Source organism: Ananas comosus, linkage group 21, assembly GCF_001540865.1.
Source record: "Ananas comosus cultivar F153 linkage group 21, ASM154086v1, whole genome shotgun sequence".
NCBI lineage: Eukaryota > Viridiplantae > Streptophyta > Magnoliopsida > Poales > Bromeliaceae > Ananas > Ananas comosus.
The window spans coordinates 3,926,171-3,931,909 of record NC_033641.1 but is presented as its reverse complement, the minus strand read 5'-3'; positions in this window follow the sequence as shown (position 1 = coordinate 3,931,909).

The following is a 5,739-nucleotide window of genomic DNA, read 5'->3' as shown; positions in this document are numbered from 1 at the left end:
TTTCCAATCTACTTGGCTAACTCGTAGGTTCTGCCCTCAATAACTCACTAGCTCAAATCCCTTTGGTCGGGCCCTCAGCTACCTCCCGACGGGACCGTCTTCTGGGGCAAACACCTTCCCAGTGATGACACTCCTGAGCTCATCCCTCGAGAGGGAGCGATCTCTCTCAAGCCAAGACTTATAGGTGAGTATAATCAATCCTTAACTAGAAGAATTTCAAGTTTAATCTAATCCTTAACTATAAGGATGCAATACTCATATGACCCTTAACTATAAGGTTGTTATGTCATAATGTCAACTATCTCACTTTACTTGCATTCTTTAACTTTCATGATGCCACACACACACTAAGTGTTCTTTAACTCATTTTTATGCATTCATTGTTCTCATTAATGCCACACTAAGTGTTCAACTTTAGCATTCAAAACTCATTGATGCCACTCAACTAAGAGTCCAATTTCTAGCATTCATTTGTATACTAATGCCATACAATCCATATGTCATAATGTCATTTGGCTCTTTACCTCATCTAGGTCTTTGTCACTACTCATGCATACATAGGATTTTACATGTTCTCAATAGCTCACAATATCTCAAATGCATCTTATACTCAAAGCATGCAATCATATATATTCCACTCACCCTACAATGCATGAAAAAGGTATACATATATATGCTAAAAAATGACACTTTAGACATAAAAGAAAACTCATCGATTTCGGAAAACACCACCCACCTTGTATGGTTGCTAGTGTACTACGGTTCAAGTTTCGTGATTTTTGAGCGCCTATTCTCTCGCCTGTGGTAAAACGAAGCCAAATTAGATTTTTTTTCCCAATATCTTTGCGTAGACTCGTCGGATCTTCGAACCAAGTCCACCAATGAGTTAGAAATACCCCCAATTTGATTTCTACAAGGTCAATTTATCTTTAAGCCAACCTAAGGCAAAAGCTCTAATTTTGGTGCCCTAATAATGCCATATAACCCAATGCACCATATTTATCTCTAAGATAAGTAAAAGCAAGCTTAATCATCATTTAGAAACTTATCTAGAACCATTTCTAGGTCATTTAAACCATTTTTAGGGCATATAAAACAAACCCTAGAATTCTAGCATGAGAGCACATGAAGAAACATGGATTTTCATGAGTTCCATGGTCTCTACTAGGTTTCCTCTCATGTAAGAAGATCAAAACCAAGTGTTCTAGGGTATAAAACCAAACCCTAGCCTAGTTCTTACAAGAAACCTCACCTTAGCCCAAAAGCTCACCAAGCTACACTTTGCAGGAGAGCTCTAGATCCTCCAAAAGCTCCAAAATCTCCTCTTGATCTCCTCCAATCTCCTCCTTTCACCTTGGGGGAGAGCTCCTAGAAGGGAGAGGGAGAGAAATGAGAGAGGAGGGGGTGTTTTTGGCTGTGACTGAGAGAGGAGAGCTGTGGGATCTTATATAGGCTGCCACAATTGCAAATAAGCCATCCACTTTCTTTTATTTGCAGCAGACCAGACTTGTTGTTCGCAGCACTGCGTACCGGTACGCGGGCGAGCGTCACCGGTACGCCCCTGTTTATCAACCCCAACTCGAGAGCTGGCTGTTCTCGGGTTGCAGCAGGGTACCGGTACTACCTGATTTAGTCACCGGTTAACAGACTTGACAGAGGCGAAACCCGAGAGTTGCTACTCTTGGGTGCCTGCCTGGTACCGGTACTACTCTGATACTTTACCGGTTAACAATGCTCCAGACTGCAGTTTTTGCATTGTTTCGACTCCAATTCGCGCCGAGCAATACTAAAACCCTTCTAACTCATTTGAAACTCTACTCTAACCCTTTCAACATTGTTGTAATGTCATTTGGACTTTGTCCAACTATCTCTCTCGCACACTTCGGTCAATTTGACTAAAGTTCGATATAACCTACCGAGGTTTCGGTATATTACATTCTCCACCCCTTAAAATTAGTTTCGTCCGCGAAACTAAATACATACCTTAGCTCGTCGACTCAGACAAGTGAGGATACACCTTTCGCATAGTCTCCTCGAGCTCCCAAGTGGCTTCACGCACCACATGATTGCTCCACTGGACTTTAACGTATGGAATTGTGCGATTTCGCAATTTTCTTTCTTCTCTACTGAGGATACACACTGGGTACTCCTCAAAAGACATATCCTCACGTAGTTCCACGGGCTCATACTCCAATACATGTGTCGAGTTTCGGATATACTTTCGAAGATTTGACACATGAAATACATTGTGAACTCCCGCAAGCCTCGGTGGTAATGTAAGCTTGTATGCCACCGCACCGACCCGCTCCAATATCTCGAGCGGTCCAACATACCGGGGACTTAGTTTCCCACGGACTCCAAACCGCTTTACTCTTCGCATCGGCGATACTTTTAAAAATACGCGGTCTCCAACCGTGAACTCTAAATCCTTTCTCCGTTTGTCGGCATAGCTCTTTTGCCGAGATTGCGCCGTCGCAAGTCGTTGGCGGGCAAGAAGAACTTTCTCTTCTGTCTCCCGCACCACATCGAGTCCAAGAGTAACTCTCTCACCCACATCGCTCCAATGGATAGGAGAGCGACACTTCTTTCCATAAAGGGCCTCGAATGGCGCTATCGCGATACTCTTTTGATAACTATTGTTGTACGTGAAGTCCGCCATCGGCAAATAATCGTGCCATTCGGCCTTATAATCAAGTACAAACGCTCGAAGTATATCCTCAAGAATTTGTATTGTTCTCTCCAATTGGCCATCACTTTGAGGATGAAATACCGTGCTAAAGTCAAGCCGTGTGCCCAATGCGTCTTGTAAGCTCTTCCAAAAGTGAGATGTAAACCTAGGATTTCGATCCGATACAATGGACACCGGAACCCCATGTAGTTTCACAACCTTGTCAAGATTTACTTGAGCCAATTTGTCTCCAGACCATGTGGTGTGGATCGACAAAAAATAAGCCGACTTCGTCAACCGGTTCACAATTACCCAAATTGCATCGTGTCCGTCTTGAGATCGTGGCAAACCGGTCACAAAGTCCATTGCAATATCTTCCTATTTCCAAACGGGTATAGATAAATTTTGTAATTTTTTCGCCGAAAATCGGTGCTCTGCTTTTGCTTGTTGGCACGTGAGACATTGCGCCACCAACTCCCCAATATCTTTCTTCATGCCCGGCAACCAATAAAGTACTTGCAAGTCTTGATACATCTTGATGCCGCCCGGGTGTATGCTATAGGGAGATTGATGCGCTTCTTGCATAATCGTCTTTCGAATATCCTCATTTTTAGGCACATACCAACGATTTCGAAATTGAAGTGCGCCATCGGTCCCAATGCCAAAATCATCGGCACTACCGTTTTCAACCTCAGCTTACACCTTTTGGAGATATGTATCAGAAGCTTGTAACTCTTTAATCTTCTCCAATAAGGTTGGTTGCACAACCAATGCGGCAAGGGTAGCCTGTAAGGAAGTGAATTCTCGAAATGCGAGAGTTGAACTTCGATCGAAATCGACCGAGTGTTAGTTTGGTACGCTTCGGAGAGGCCGAAGGCGTCAAAAAGTGCTTAAGTGCTTTGTAGAGGGCCTCGGAGAGCAAGCTAGTGCAAATCTGCACAATTGCAAAAGTTGCTCTCGGGGACCGGTCCCTGGCGGGAGGGACCGATTCCCGTACGCATGGTGTGTGGCAGGAAAATGCTACACACGAGTTTTGCTCTCGGGGTCCGGTCCCTCAGGAGGAGGGGACCGGTCCCCGTACGCGTAAAATGGGCAGAATGGCTTTGCCTGCAAAAGTTGCTCTCGAGGACCGGTCCCTCTAGGGACAGATCGGTTCCCGTAACCCGAAAATGCCCAGGATGGGCTGTATCGTGTTTGAGTTGTTGAGGGGCTTTTGAGCAATTGTGCATGTGTGGGGTTAAGTGGAGGGTGGCCTTTCTCTCTTCCCTCACTTTTCCTCTAACCTAACCCTAAATCTAAGCTCTCTCTCTCTAAGCTCTCTTCCTCTTTCTCTAGAAGGTGAAGAAGGAGAGGGTTTTGGTGGAGAATGAAGCAAAGGAGGGCATCTTCATCTTCTTCTTCCTCTCTTGCACCATTAGAGAAACCTTGTGGAGGTAAGCTTCTAGCCATTAATGGTAGTTCTCTAGGGTTCAGATCTTTAAGCTCTAGAATGGTTTAAATGCAACCCTCGGATGCCTAGTAGATGATTAATGTATGAATCACGAAGATGTTTGAAGGATTTATACATTGATTCGATGTTAGGGCTCCAATGGGGGTTTTGTGCGATATTGGGTATTGATCTAAATTGATCATGCGTAAACCTAATTGTTAGGTATTTAAACGCGTTGGCGAAGACGGTTCAACAATTCGTCGAGTCGGTGTAAGGATATCGGCAAAAAAGGACGGTCGAAGCTTCATTTCCGCCTAGGAGGTCGAGACGACGTCGTAAGTTCGCCGAATTGGGTTCCTAGAGTCGTGACAACGCCAAAAGGTGGGTGGTGTCATCTCGAAGCAACCGGGCTCCTCTTTATGTCTTAGTGCATTTTAAACCTATTCTGGGCATTTTTCGGGCTGAAGGACCGGTCCTTGAAGCCAGGGACCCGACCCCGTAGGTCCAGAAAAACTGCACTTTCCAGACTTAGCCAAAATTTCAGCATTTTGCCATTTCTTCTCCGTTTTCACTCGTTTTTACTCCGTGGGTCTCCGATTCATCTCAAATCGCACCGAGACTCCCAAAACATGTTTTCAAGCGCGTCCAAACCATCTTTTCATCCACACCTTGTTGGATTTCTGCCAACGTCCAATCATAACTTTTCGGGTTCCGTTTTCGCGCCCGACGTGTACTGAAAACGCCCAAATGCTCCCGAACTTCACCAGAACCATTCTAATGGCTTTCCAAACTAACATACACCGTAACTTCATAACTTTAGAAGTTCGGTATGTTACACCCTCCTGTCCTTAAAAAGAGTTTCGTCCTCAAAATTCAAATCATTCCTTAATTCGAGTTATCGAGCAACTGAGGGTACCAATGCACTTTCCTACTCCGAAGTGGCCTTACACTTATTGGAATTGTCCTAAGGTCCACTACGGAGGATACGAGACCAAACTCATGCACACTTGCCAAGTGCAACACCGAAAGTGCATTACCATCATGCAAAGAACCACTCTTTGCATTACACACCCAATCGGGAAACACACTCCGATTCGATCACCGGCATTGCTTAGAAGGAATATCGTTGGCGCATCGACCAATCGTGAGTGCTTCAACCATATCCGGATCTTTACTCTACTACGAGATGGCACACCCCGGCACATCTCCAACTCAATCCTCAAGAGAACACTATCCACAAATCCGTGTAGCTATTCATCATCCAAATGTCTCCTAGAGACCACTTTACTTTCTCTTTCAATTGCCACGGTTGATATCAAATCGCTCTCGCAACGAGTTCACACGAACGCTCCGTTCGTGACTCTAAGCCAAACTCCTCGACAGAGTTACCGGCCAAACCGCTTTCCTCGATTTCCATAGGTGAGCCACAGGCCACCAACCCTACGAAGGCCTATCGCCTAACCTGTCTCAATACACGCACAGCGTCTCTCGCTCGCAAGCGTAGACCCAATTATCATTACCGAGTGAAATTCTCACTTGGGAATTCGCACATACTCCAACCAGGAGCAACCATGACCCCAAACCACGTCATATCCTTGGGTTGGGTCACAACACACTCGGTGTACCATCAATCTCGCGATCC